General features: G+C 40.5%; 1 protein-coding gene across 2 annotated transcripts in view; it reads right to left on the bottom strand.

Moving 5' to 3' along the window:
• The window catches only part of LOC311143296 (uncharacterized protein), a 178,248-nt gene that overhangs the window by 162,400 nt on the left and 855 nt on the right, over positions 1 to 14,993 (bottom strand). The window lies entirely within an intron of this gene.

Here is a 14,993-nt window from a genome sequence, read left to right as displayed (position 1 = left end):
GCCCTGGGTAACCACCCCTGAAGTGTGAGTATTTCCCCTTATCTCCCACACACACACACGCACACGCACACCTTGAAATACTATTGGAAATCATTTTAAATACTTTATCTGTGCTTGATTGGGCTTGACTGGCTTAAATGGACCAATAGAATAGTACCAAAACTGCAAACACTGCCCACTCCAGGCAGGCTTGAGCAACAGCTAAAATTATTGTATAGTACTTGAACATGTGGTCCTCTGTAGCTCGGCTGGTAGAGCACAGCGCTTGTAACGCCAAGGTAGTGGGTTCGATCACCGGGACCACCCATACACACAAAAAAAATGTATGCACGCATGACTGTAAGTCGCTTTGGATAAAAGCGTCTGCTAAATGGCATATTATTATTATTATTTAACATGGATCTGACACACACAGGCATTGTCACACCATTGTTCCATATCTGTGCTCATTCCAGTTTTAGTAGCCCAGTATTTCATTTCAGCAGACCATTCTGCATCACTAGCACATTAGAGGCCTATTTAAATCACTGGCCACTTTAAGAAATGGAACACAAGTCACTTTAATAATGTTTACATATCTTGCACTACTCATCTCATATGTATATACTGTATTCTATTTATAATATTCTACTGTATCTTAGTCCATGACGCTCTGTCATTGCTTGTCCATATATGTATATATTCTTAAATTCCATTCCTTACTAGATTTGTGTGTATTGGGTATATGTTGTGAAATTGTTAGATATTACTGCACTGTCGGAGCTAGAAGCACAAGCATTTCGCTACACCCGCAATAACATCTGCTAAACACGTGTACGTGACAAATAAAATGTGATTTGATTTGTACAACATAACCTGTCACCAGACAGTGTCCTATGTCTTGTGTAAGTCAGCTATGTCTGTCATTGCATTTCATTGTGTACTGTAGAAACCATTCTGTTTTCTGCCATTAGCTTAAAAACTATAGTCTGCGATTGGTACAAATACCCAAAAATGCATACAGCCATTGATTCTTGACACATGGTTAAAATCTCAAAATCATTTTGAACTCATGGATGGTCAGTCCTTTCATCCATAGCTCTGTCTAGGAGTTTGAGTGTTTACATTTCTTCATGCTGAATATTTCCATTGTTTTTGACAAACATTTGGGCTTTTCTTTCCCAAACAGGTCTACAATCCACACAATCTTCTGTGTCCCTGCTCTATCACGTAAAATATTTTTGTAATATTTGTCATGAACATTTCCAGCAAACTACTGAGCACAAAACTACTGACCACAACCACATAACTACTGACCAGAACTACGACTAAAAAGTTTTAAAGGGGAATTTCACCCTGGCTCATTACTTTATTAACAACATTATGTTATCATAAATATCACAATTATCCAATCCACAAGCTACAACTAGCACATTTTCATTTCACTGCTAGAATCGGGAAGTTTCGACTCCCTGTGTATTCGTCTGCTCCTAGCGAACCACAAAGTCTGGCATTCATAGCGAACGCTGATACCACTCGCTAGGTTGAGGGGGCGTGGCCACAAACTGGAATAATGGCGTTGCTTACTTGGAACGACCAACACACAGTAATGTCAGTATTTCTCTAAGCAAGAATATATATTTTTTTTTTCACTCATGTTTGTCATCATGCCGTGTGGTGTTCTGTGCTAATTAAAACAAGATAACCTAATGTTAGCTAGCTTGCTAGCCTAGCTGGACTAGCTGGGTAAGTTAGCTAGCTAGCTAACATTACAGTCCTGTATTGAACTCTGAAAGCCATCAGCTAAATCATATAGCTATCTTTTGGTATACACACTGTCAATCAATTTTGTCTATGCCATGGTAGTCACTGCTAGACCTTCAGCAGAGTAAACATGTTTGTTTGTTCATTCTATCTTTAACTGACGTTAGCTAACGTAAGCAAGCTAATGTTAGCAAATAAGAGTATCTCAATTTGGTAGCCATCTATTCCACCCTTGTCTGGAAAACACTGTTACTAAAATTAGAATTGTCGATACAGCTAACTCACTCTCCGTTTGTGTTGGTAGCAATGATGAATGTGTATACATCGTCTATGGTTGGATAGATGGTTCTCAGCCAGTCTCAGCTGGATAACAATCTTGCTGCCAATTTAGAGACGCTAATTAGCTAACAGCAAGCTGACAATATTGAAATGTCCATGTTAGGTATGCTTAGCTAGCCAGTCTAATAGAGGTCAATACAATTAGTGGGGTGGTTAAATGGTGTATTGTTGTGTATTTTGTTGTAGGTGGTACAGATTCTGATTCCACCAACATGAACTTCCAACCCCTAGCTCTGCACAAGGTGAAGGTAAATTGGTGAAAATATTTACACGCTGCGGCTAAGACAGCTCAATTTAGAGTAAGCATGGTAGTGTTTGTATGGTTTGTGTTTGTATTATGGGGTTACAGGTGGTTAGATGTAGCCTGAGGACCACAGAGTACCTTCCAGACCATGTAATGAATTTAGTCTAAATCTCTTTTAACCTTGAATTTTTGTAAAACTCAGATTATCTGGAGTCTACAGTGCCCTGCTGAAAAATACTCCAAAGCGGGGGAAATTTGGGTACACACTCATGAGGGAGCGGACACACCTTGCGGTTATGGAGCACAACAAGATTGTGGGACAGAAACCAGCAAGGGATACTGAAAGGTATAAAATCAAGACTACAACAGTAAATGACACAAGCATCTCATTATTTTCTCAAAACACAAGACATGTCTCCAAATTTCCCTGCAAAGGGCTACTATTGAGAAGAATGATCTGTCAAAATGAATGTGCTGGGGGAGGTTTAGAGACAATACTTTGAGATGAGGAAGGGGGTTTTGGTTGTGCAGGGCAATTGAGGTGCCATTTCTCCTCAAATCTCCCATACACAACAATTCATACTTTTTAAGAACTGCCTTCCTAAGACTTTCACACCTTCTTTAGCCCCCCAGCCCATTCACTTTGTTGACTGATCTTTCCTCTCAAAAGAATCTCCCAATGTCCACTCATTGTCCCTAAACAATACGTTAACCGGTCCCATTCGGTTGATACCCTTACCAACAAAGGCGTGCTGCCCTATGTCCTTTCCACAAAAAGTGTAATATGCTAACACCACAACCATGTCTTTCCAGGAGACGTGCAGTACCAGCAAATCTTCTGCAAGAGGTCCAAATCGTTCGTGGTTAAGAAGCCCTCCACCACTTTCGGCAGTCTTATCCAGCTGGCCATTCACCGCAGACAGGACAAGCCCATCGCCATAAGCACAGAGTCACAGCTTCCCCAGCCTGCCATGCCAAACACCATTGCCAGTGTACCGAAGCTGGATAAAGGACTATGGCTGCGTTTACACAGGCAGCCCAATTCTGATATTTTTTTCACTAAATTGGTCTTTTGACCAATCAGATCAGTTCTGAAAAGATCTGATGTGATTAAGACCAATTAGTGGGATAAATGTCAGAATTGGGCTGCCTGTGTAAACACAGCCAGTGTGGCTCAGCATAAGACCATGTAGAACAGGGGTCGCTCCAACCCCAGTTGTAACTAACCTGTTTCAGCTTATCAACCAGCTAATTACTAGAATCACGTGTGCTAGATTAGGGTTGGAGTGAAAAGCTACAGGACGGTAGCACAGATAGAACAATTAGACAGATATTTCACTGGATGTTTAAATGTGAGAGGATGCCCAATGGCGGGCAGCGGGAGAAGATGGAACTAGATTGATTTTGGCCGACATCCTGCACATTTTCTCATCAATGAAACATTTGATCTCAATACAGTTCTGTTCCCAAAACTAGAATATGCTTTGAACACAATGGACTAAGGTTTGTAGTCTTTACACTTTGTAAAAGTTTTAAAAAATTGCTTTGTTTAGAAGGAGTGCAAAGGCGAATTGAGTTATTGAACACGCACACTTCACATAGTAGGATCTCGCTGGCTCGTGCTTGGCTCTGCCTACCTCCTTGCTTGTTCTGCTCACTATGGCTCATTTGTTCCCATAGGAAACAACGGTAGCTTTCTAGGAATAGGGTTGGAGAGCCCTGATGTAGAACCATCATAAAATAAATATGGATATTTTCTATCAATCTTTTAAAAAAATTCTGCCCTTATGGATTCACAGAAGATATTTACAGTGGGGAAAAAAAGTATTTAGTCAGCCACCAATTGTGCATGTTCTCCCACTTAAAAAGATGAGAGAGGCCTGTAATTTTCATCATAGGTACACGTCAACTATGACAGACAAATTGATGGAAAAAAATCCAGAAAATCACATTGTAGGATTTTTAATGAATTTATTTGCAAATTATGGTGGAAAATAAGTATTTGGTCACCTACAAACAAGCAAGATTTCTGGCTCTCACAGACCTGTAACTTCTTCTTTAAGAGGCTCCTCTGTCCTCCACTCGTTGCCTGTATTAATGGCACCTGTTTGAACTTGTTATCAGTATAAAAGACACCTGTCCACAACCTCAAACAGTCACACTCCAAACTCCACTATGGCCAAGACCAAAGAGCTGTCAAAGGACACCAGAAACAAAATTGTAGACCTGCACCAGGCTGGGAAGACTGAATCTGCAATAGGTAAGCAGCTTGGTTTGAAGAAATCAACTGTGGGAGCAATTATTAGGAAATGGAAGACATACAAGACCACTGATAATCTCCCTCGATCTGGGGCTCCACGCAAGATCTCACCCCGTGGGGTCAAAATGATCACAAGAACGGTGAGCAAAAATCACAGAACCACACGGGGGGACCTAGTGAATGACCTGCAGAGAGCTGGGACCAAAGTAACAAAGCCTACCATCAGTAACAAACTATGCCGCCAGGGACTCAAATCCTGCAGTGGCAGACGTGTCCCCCTGCTTAAGCCAGTACATGTTCAGGCTCGTCTGAAGTTTGCTAGAGTGCATTTGGATGATCCAGAAGAGGATTAGGAGAATGTCATATGGTCAGATGAAACCAAAATAGAACTTTTTGGTAAAAACTCAACTCATTGTGTTTGGAGGACAAAGAATGCTGAGTTGCATCCAAAGAACACCATACCTACTGTGAAGCATGGGGGTGGAAACATCATGCTTTGGGGCTGTTTTTCTGCAAAGGGACCAGGACGACTGATCCGTGTAAAGGAAAGAATGAATGGGGCCATGTATCATGAGATTTTGAGTGAAAACCTCCTTCCATCAGCAAGGGCATTGAAGATGAAACGTGGCTGGGTCTTTCAGCATGACAATGATCGCAAACACACCGCCTGGGCAACGAAGGAGTGGCTTCGTAAGAAGCATTTCAAGGTCCTGGAGTGGCCTAGCCAGTCTCCAGATCTCAACCCCATAGAAAATATTTGGAGGGAGTTGAAAGTCCGTGTTGCCCAGCGACAGCCCCAAAACATCACTGCTCTAGAGGAGATCTGCATGGAGGAATGGGCCAAAATACCAGCAACAGTGTGTGAAAACCTTGTGAAGACTTACAGAAAACGTTTGACCTGTGTCATTGCCAACAAAGGGTATATAACAAAGTATTGAGAAACTTTTGTTATTGACCAAATACTTATTTTCCACCATATTTGGCAAATATATTCAATAAAAATCCTACAATGTGATTTTCTGGATTTTTTTGTTTCATTTTGTCTGTCATAGTTGACGTGTACCTATGATGAAAATTACAGGCCTCTCTCATCTTTTTAAGTGGGAGAACTTGCACAATTGGTGGCTGACTAAATACTTTTTTCCCCCACTGTATATAAGCTGTACAGGACTCTGTAGTGTCAAACAGATGCTAGACATTCAGATATCCAAAGAATGTTTGTTTATTTGTCAAAATCTAAAATACAGGCAAGTGTACACTATTGATTGCTAACTCAAGAGAACTGGGTATTCAACAAGAATGTTATATGGTAAAAGTAACATACAAAAACAGTGTAGTACAGTTCAGTGTGTCCAATTGTGTCTCAGGTGTAGAGACACACAAGAGCAGAGAACTGTAGCTACAGATTGTTACACCAGATAATGTGATTTGCCGACATCATGTCTATTTCAAGTCTTTTCTCATTGATCTAGACAGGTGGGTGTCCACCCTAAAGTGCTGCATGTCATGATAAAAGAGACCTGTCTCGATCAATGAGTGAGAAGACTTGAAATAGACACGATGGCGGCGCACATACTATCGGATTACTTTAGGGAGAAAAAAAGTTTTTATTTTAATAACGGAGCATTTTCAAAATTCAAACTGACCACCTGCAACTGGACATGGACATTTTATGAGACTCCTCTTTCCACGAATCGAGAACGGCATCGCTAAGTTTGGCCGAAAATTCTCTGTGCTACACCAAACAGTACCTATCCTGTAACTCACATTATCTGGTGTAACAATCTGTAGCTTAGAGAACTGGTGATGAGCAGATGGGAGAGGTGGTCATGCCATTCCAAAGAAACATACAGTAAGGTCAGGGAATACTTGTAAAGCTGTGGGAGGAGTGTTGTCATTAGGGGTGTGCCGATCTCGTCATACTCATATTCGTAATCGTATCAGTTTTATCACAGTTGGTAATCGGATATACTCGTGATCAGAAAACCTGGAAGTTCGCTTAAAAATGCCGGTAAAGCCTATACCTCAAGTGAGCATTACTGCGCTCAGAGCACAGCGTTATGTTCCTTCACTCATTCACACACATTGTTAAACGACACGACAGATGAAAATGCACATGATTTACTTATTTAGTCCTATTCCATTATCAACGACATAGGCTAATAAATATCCTAATGGATGGCTGGCTACTACTGCCTGCATTTATTCCAGACACAGATTTAGATGAAGGTAGTGTCATTTGCATGGCCCATATATTGTTTCACTTTCGAAAGGAGCAATACTTTTCTCGCAACACTTACGCCACAACATTTTACAATCTACATTTATCATTTTATTTTCTAATGATCTGTCGCTCTGTAAATATGCCTGGGTGAGAATAAATAACAATAGCAAGCATGGGCTTGGATAACGACACAACGACAGCAATGGAATATTATACGGACAGACAAAGTAGAAGTAGGCCTACTAAACAACGGCAAGTAGACAGACTAAAACAACCATATAGCCTCAAAGTTGACAGAAAATAAATGTATTGAACAACAATGACTAGCTACGAATTCTGATTGATACACAATGTTTGGGGAAGGGGAGACTTGTGCCCTGAAACGAGTGACTGTGTGAATGTCTATCTGGGGAAATGACAGCCGAGGGAAAATGCCTTCACAGACAGAAGTAGCCAATAGTTGTATAGAGCACACATCGCTTCACACTGTTTGAGTGAAAGAGAGATGCAAATCAATACACCGGAAGCAGTCATAGGTTGTATCATTCAAGGCGCAAAGCCCTGAACTGCTTCGCTCCTGGGCAATTATGTATGAAACATCTCACTGACCTAGAAATGCCTCAGTTGTGATGAAAACAAGCCCAGATTCCTCCAGAGTGGAATTCCCCTTTAAACTTCTTCCACTACCACAAAAATACTTTTAAAGCAAGCCCCACAACTTCACTTTTAAAGTTACAATCTAGTTTATTAGCTAATTTGGCCAGCAGGGCTAGGAAGCCAGCTAGGCTTGCTAGGGGGTAAAAGCTAACTGGTAGCCTAGCTAGCTAACAAATAACGACATTGCCTTCCCTTCAGGTAAGAGCATTTTTTACCCCCTATCATGACTCAAGGTGACAGCTAATGGTTTAAAACATTTAGAAGTATTTTGTATTACTGGGTAATATAAGCTAGCTAACTAACTTAGCTAGCTAGCTTGCTTTTCAGTTAGTTTTCTCATCATGAATGAAGCAGGTAGAGTAGCTACTTTGTAGTATGGTTATGTGAAATGACAATATTTTCTTGCAATATCTGCATTGACAGTTTGGAGTGGATCACAGATCAACACTACCACCATGTTGGGTCTGGACTGTGAGGGACCGGCGCCGCTGACAACCCAATCTGCAACCATCCCATCCATAACAAACAGGGCAGGCAGAGGTATTGAGGGTGTGCAACTTTACATTTTCTGTTAAATAAATAAAATAAAGAAAACGTGTTGTGATTGGAGCTCTGGATTTGCTATGCAGATTTTTTTTTTTTTTACAAAAATAGCAACTTGGATTAAATATGACGATGTTTGCCTTTCTGTGCCTTATAGCCTGAATATGGTGCAAATGTATGCTCAGATATGTCACCTTATGAAGAAGCACAAAGATTTTCGGACACTGAACTGGTAAAATAATTTGGGTACTGGATCATGTAAGGATATATATTGAAATTATTTTTGTTTTATATGGCTACATAAATGATCAGGTAATAACTTCAGATATGATACATTTCTGAAAATACGTGGATTCGTTCATGCCTAAATATAAAGGCTTAGATAGGTCACACCTAGTCACCTAGATTTTTCTTAATTTTCACTATTTTCTACATTGTATAATAATAGTGAAGACATCAAAACTATGAAATAACACATATGGAATCATGTAGTAACAAAAAAAGTGTTAAACAACCCTTTGCCTTGATGACAGCTTTGCACACTCTTGGAATTCTCTCAACCAGCTTCACCTGGAATGCTTTTCCAACAGTCTTGAAGGAGTTCCCACATATGCTGAGCACTTGTTGGCTGCTTTTCCTTCACTCTGCGGTCCAACTCATCCCAAACCATCTCAATTGGGTTGAGGTCGGGGGATTGTGGAGGCCAGGCCATCTGATGCAGCACCCCATCACTCTCCTTCTTGGTAAAATAGCCAATACACAGCCTGGAGGTGTGTTGGATGATTGTCCTGTTGAAACACAAATGAAAATCCCACGAAGCCCAAACCAGATGGGATGGCGTATCGCTGCAGAATGCTGTGGTAGCCATGCTGGTTAAGTGTGCCTTGAATTCTAAATAAATCACAGACAGTGTCACCAGCAAAGCACCCCCACACCATAACACCTCCTCTTTCATGCATTACGGTGGGAACTACAAATGCGGAGATAATCCATTCACCCACAACGCGTCTCACAAAGACACGGCGGTTGGAACCAAAAATCTCAAATTTCGACTCCAGACCAAAGGACACATTTCCACCGGTCTAATGTACATTGCTCGTGTCTCTTGGCCCAAGCAGGTCTCTTCTTCTTATTGGTGGCCTTTAGCATTGGTTTCTTTGTCCAAAATTAACTTTTAAGAAGGCACACCTGTTCATTTAAATGCATTACAGGTGACTACCTCATGAAGCTGGTTGAGAGAATGTCAAGAGTGTGCAAAGCTGTCATCAAGGCAAAGGGTGGCTATTTGATTTGTTTAACACTTTTTTGGTTACTACATGATTTCATATGAGTTTTTTCATAGTTTTGAAGTCTTCACTATTATTCTACAATGTAAAACATAGTTACAAATAAAGAAAAACCCTTGAATGAGTAGGTGCGTCAAACTTTTGACTGGTAGTGTATGTAAGCGGGGGAACGCGCATCAGGTGCGTGTCTTGAACGTATCTCACCCCAGATATCTCGCTGGACTCATACGGTAGCAGGGAGATTTCTTAGGTCCGGATTGGATGCATGTAGAAACTATCCCATTAAGGAGAATATCTTAGCTCTGTATATGAAATTAAGGACATGCGTATCTGGAGTATGTCTACTCCATATATCTAATAAAATGTCAGATATCCAGAAATATATAAATAAAATATATCCCCTGATATTGACCATTGAAAAGCAGGATATGGACAACAGTGGCTTTCTTAAAATAAGACATACAAACTACACTGGGTCTAAGTTTCATTTTCACTCTCCAGGGTAATTATTCACAGCAGCAGAGAAAAACTATTGTAGATTTAATCATTCTGTGACAGGTATGTTGCACTACATGATGTGTGGTCTCCTCTCTCATTGTGAGATATTCTGAGAGAACTGACGACTTTAAAAAAAAAATTCATCAGTGTTGCGTTTACGAGAGAACATCACGTGATTTTTATTAAAGGTGAGTTGAGTCCATTACTTAAGCATTTGCTACTTCTATAGCCTACCGATTGTGTGGGGACAACCATTGCCTTGAATGATCCTATCCCAACCACTAAATCTGTCTCACTGACAAAAGACAGTGGTCCCCCACTAAAGTGAGTAGAACGAGTAGGGGGAACTAAGACATTGTCAATGTCTGTAAACAAGTCTTTGAAAACAAGTGGAAATAACATAAAGAGACAAAGACCACATCCAATACTGCACATTCTGAGTAATGGAATATGAGATACTAGCTAGGGTTTACAATTACTAATTTAATGTAATTAGAACCCAAACACAACAAGACTTTAGCTTGCAGCGCCCCGCTTGCAAACACAAGCACACACCAGTAAACCCCAATACCAGTCAAGTGGGTTAAACTATTGGCCACACACACACACCCTTTCAACCCCCAGCTATTCCCAGTTCCAGCAGCAGTAAAGTCGTTTAAATTATTTGCCAGTGGCTCCTATAGCGATAACTGTGCCACTTTGCATATAATGGGCAAGAAACTCTACTACACCATGGCTCAATCCCAATACCCCCCTTAGCCCTCCCCCTCATTTTTGCGCGATCCCGCGAGCTGCATCGAGTCGGAGTCGTGTTCCAATTCAACTTTGAGTGAGGGGTAGTGGCTTTTCAGCCCTCTAGTTCAGGGGTTCTCAAAGTGGTGTCCACGGACACCTGCCAAGGGATCCATGGAATAAGTTTAGAGGGTGTAATACCATACAATACATTTTAATAATAATACATTGTATTGTATGTTCTTAACCCTGGGCAACATGTGCCTGGGAGGTTCACAGGGATATTGGTATTCACAGTACTCAAATATATATTGTTTTAAACATAAATGCATTGTCAATTAAGCTTTAAAAAAGGTGCACTATGCAGAAATCGCTCCACCATTTCCTAGTTCCTAAAATTCAAATAATTTGCCTGATTTCAGTTAGTGACAAAATAAGCAAGTATAGACTAAAGAATCATTGCATCTAAACCGCAGTGAAATATGTTTTCCATAACCAAAATCTAAAGTTGATTTATTTTTCAACTGTTTGAAGCTGGTGTAAAAAAACAAAAGTAAAAGATGCAAAAATTAAACTTAAGACCAAGAAGCATAGAAATAGCGCACATAGAACAGATCTACCACCGCTTTAGACTTGCTTTCAATAAGAATGAAAGATCTATAACTCACATTTCTATGTGAATTTGGTCAGGTCACCCAAAAAGTTACATATTGCCCCATGAAAAAATGTGTACAATTGCAGTCAATTTGCTTGAAAATTGCAACATTTTCTCTCCGATGCCAAGAAACGTTACCTAGCGTGCCTTCCCAGGGCCCGACACTTGGTTCATCCGACCATGCACTGTCAAAGTCATAGTAGAACTCCTTGTATGCCATTTTTAGCTCACGAGATATGTTCTGATTATGAAGGGGGTCCCTGATGAATTTGGGCTCCCTGGCCCCTAAAGGTTTGAGAACCCCTGCTCTAGTTGCTCCTACAAATGAAGCAAATCGACCTGCAGACTTCCTATCCAGTGGTTATCAAAACACGCAGAAAGCTCTGCGACCCAAGACTCTAAAGTTGATTTAGGAAGATGGCTGACAAAAATACTAGGATGGAAGCAAATGTAAGTAATAATAACTTCATAACAAATTACGCAATAAATGTACAGTTAAGAGTAATATGTGAGTTAATGTAAAGAAAAAACGATTTATCATATTTCTGGGTCATTAAGTTAATTTATGAAAATCGCTATTTAACAAGCTAGCCGACTAGCTATACATTTAGCTTGTTATATGGGCATTTTACATTTGTATGAATTGTAATATGTGTTGTCTAATGTTTAAGGGATTCCTGAGCAAACCCAGTGGATGTAAAGAATCTAACTTAGCTTTTTTGTAAGCTTGTCTTGCTGTTCTTAAAAAATATAAAGTATTATGACACTCCAAGAGTCAGTTAAACCTCATCATGATGTCATCTTGAAACATTTTACATGTTTTTGAAACACAGTGAAACTGCTCTGTGGACTTTCGAAAACATGTTGGCATGGTTCATTAAAAAAAAAATCATGTAGCGTACGTCACTACCTTACCGCTTGGGTAAAATACAAAATAGTAGCTAGCAAGATGGAGACCAGAGTTTATTTTTAATGAGTGCATTTTGCAAGTGGCTACTTTGCATGAACTACCTTCGCAAAGGTTTTGCCTGCAAACTTGGGTTTCAAATCGCAACGTACTGGCATCTGCCTCGTGATTTGTTGGGAGAGCCGTCTCTCTGAAGGGAACCCATAGCGGAACAATTTTTTCCCCACTAATCGGAGTTGGCAAAAGAGTCAGTCATTGAAACCAGACCCTGTTGCCTAGTGTCGGGTTTTTGAGACCGAAGACTCGTTTGCTACAACACCGTGCTGAAATAACTTCAGACTCAACCGCACTCATCTTTTTGAATGCCTGGCCATCCAGTCTTCAGTCAGCTTGCTTCCTCTCTCCTTATATCAGCTGTTAGATGTAAACCAAGGTTGCATTTACTTTGTCAACTTGAATATGAAGTTGACCAAAAAAAGATGTTTTTATGAAAAAATTTATGACGGTCTTCATCCATAATTGCTGGTCACACGGTTATACAATTACTGTGCCAGCCCTAGTTTTTGTTTAAGAACATTTTGCCTAATGAACACGACCCAGGGGTGTGGAGTAGATGTTTTGTAGCGGCTAAAGTGGCAAAGGCTACAACTATCTTGGACATGTCATCAGATGTTAGGAGCCTAATTCTAACCCCAGTACCACCCTTTCTCTCAAGTCCTCACTTATTATATCAGTATTTATAGCTGCAGTTGAGGAACGGATTTGAGTTATTGTATACTTGTGTAACTTCAAAAAGGTGGCAAAAGCTATCAGATAACCTGAGTGACACTGACCATGCCAACATGTCTTTGAAAGTCCACAGAGCAGTTTCACTGTGTTTCAAAAACATGTCAAATGTTTCAAGATGATATCACAATGAGGTTTAACTGACTCTTGGAGTGTCATAATACTTTATCTTGGCACTATCAAATTACATACGGTGGCTTTTAAGGTGAGGAGGATTTTGTTTATCTCAGGGGCTCTGGCCCCTGCATATGACAGGTGGAAGTCCTATTTGCAGTGATTTTTTATGCATCATCTAATTCGGCCATTAAATGGGCTGGCAGGGTATCCCCTTACAGCTGTTGTCCTCCTCGTCTTCAACACAGCCTGCAGGCATATCCGCACCGGGAGCAGAGAAAGCATCACATGACAAAGGGGATTCCTCATTCCTGTCCCAACATAGGAGACATGCCCATTGAACGCTCTCATTTCCAACCAGAGCCAAAGATGTACTGTATTCATCAAACTGTCCTCCATGATGGCACCGTAAGCTCCAAGGCGTTGTCGCTAACATTGTATGTTAGGTCCCCTGTAGCTCAGTTGGTAGAGCATGGCGCTTGCAATGCCAGGGTTGTGGGTTCGTTTCCCACGGAGGGCCAGTATGAAAATGTATGCACTCACTAACTGTAAGTCGCTCTGGATAAGAGCGTCTGCTAAATGACTAAAATGTAAATGTATGTTCAACTGGATTGTGAGTGTTTCTGAAGTATTTTCTGCCAAGCAGAGGCATCAGGTCCCATTTTTAGAGTCTTTGGCATGACTGTGCTGTTAAGTTAATGTGAAGGCAACCACAGCGATGGCCAATCAATCAAATATTCATGGTAGGCTTCTCAATTTCCTCCCTGCTCGCCATCTGACAGCTGCACAATCCAATGGACAGAACTTTGACTAAATTAAATATAGGGCTGCAGTGAGGTTCAGAGATGAATAATTTAGTATCAGAAAAGGGTGCGTCCCATTCTGAAATTACACTTTCTCAAGACTAGTGTGCACTGCAGGGCTTTAGCACACTCAAGAGTCCCCATCCCAATCTTCAGTTAGATAACAAGCAACACTGGACAAAAAGCGAAGGAATGCGAGTTCTGAGGGCAGACTTTGGACTTGAGAAAGCCCCTGTCAACAGACCAAAGCCATTCTGTGCACATCAAAGTGGAAGTTCAGATGAATGGTATTGGCTTCTTTGCAGTCTGACCTGATTATCGACATTCAATAGGTCTCAATGACAACTACATTTTTTGGGGGGTATGTGATGTCAATCACCCAGCACATAGTGTTTTTGCTGGTGGAACTATGCTATCCATGGGACTTTGTGTGATTAATCAGGCTGTAATACACAATTAATTGGTATACAGCCTGACACGTTGGAGTGCAAAATCGTATAAATGTTCCTTACATGCCAAATGTTGAATAAAATGACATTACATTTAAACTTACTCTATCAGTTGTGTGTGCGGTTTGTTCTTCAGACGCTTTAAGACAAAATATCCACAGGAAATGATTGTTTACCCAACTTTTTAGAGAGTATATGGTTCTGTCGGCTTGTATTTCCGGTGTGTATTTTCAATTTACTGATGCACACTGCGTAAACACTTGAACAATATGTAAACAATAGACGAGTGTAACCGAACCACAGATTGAACGTTGCTTGCATTCAGCTGGCAGTGGCAAACCTACCGGCTCTCTAAAAAGTTGGCTAAACAATACCTGCCTGTGGATATTTTGTCTAAAATTTCTAGCAGTTAAAGGACAAACTGCACATACAACCGGTAGAGTAAGTTTAAATGCAATTTTATTCAACATTTTGGCTTGTAAGGAACATTTACATGATTTTGCACTCCAATGTGTCGGGGTGTATACAGTAATTAATTGTGTCTTACAGCCTGATTATTCAGACAACATGGAACACACTTTCACTGAGCGACTACCACAGAATCTACCAAAAAGATCAACACGGTTCAACATAATTCACAAAATAGCAATAGAAACTAATTGCTTCATTACTTTAACCAATATGTTTGCCTAAGAACATATTAAATGAATATATAAATCCCTGAAAGTCAATTTACACAAACTGAACACATTT

The sequence above is a fragment of the Coregonus lavaretus genome (genome assembly GCF_964263955.1).
Source record: "Coregonus lavaretus genome assembly, chromosome: 16".
NCBI lineage: Eukaryota > Metazoa > Chordata > Actinopteri > Salmoniformes > Salmonidae > Coregonus > Coregonus lavaretus.
This window is presented reverse-complemented; position numbering and strand designations above follow the sequence as displayed.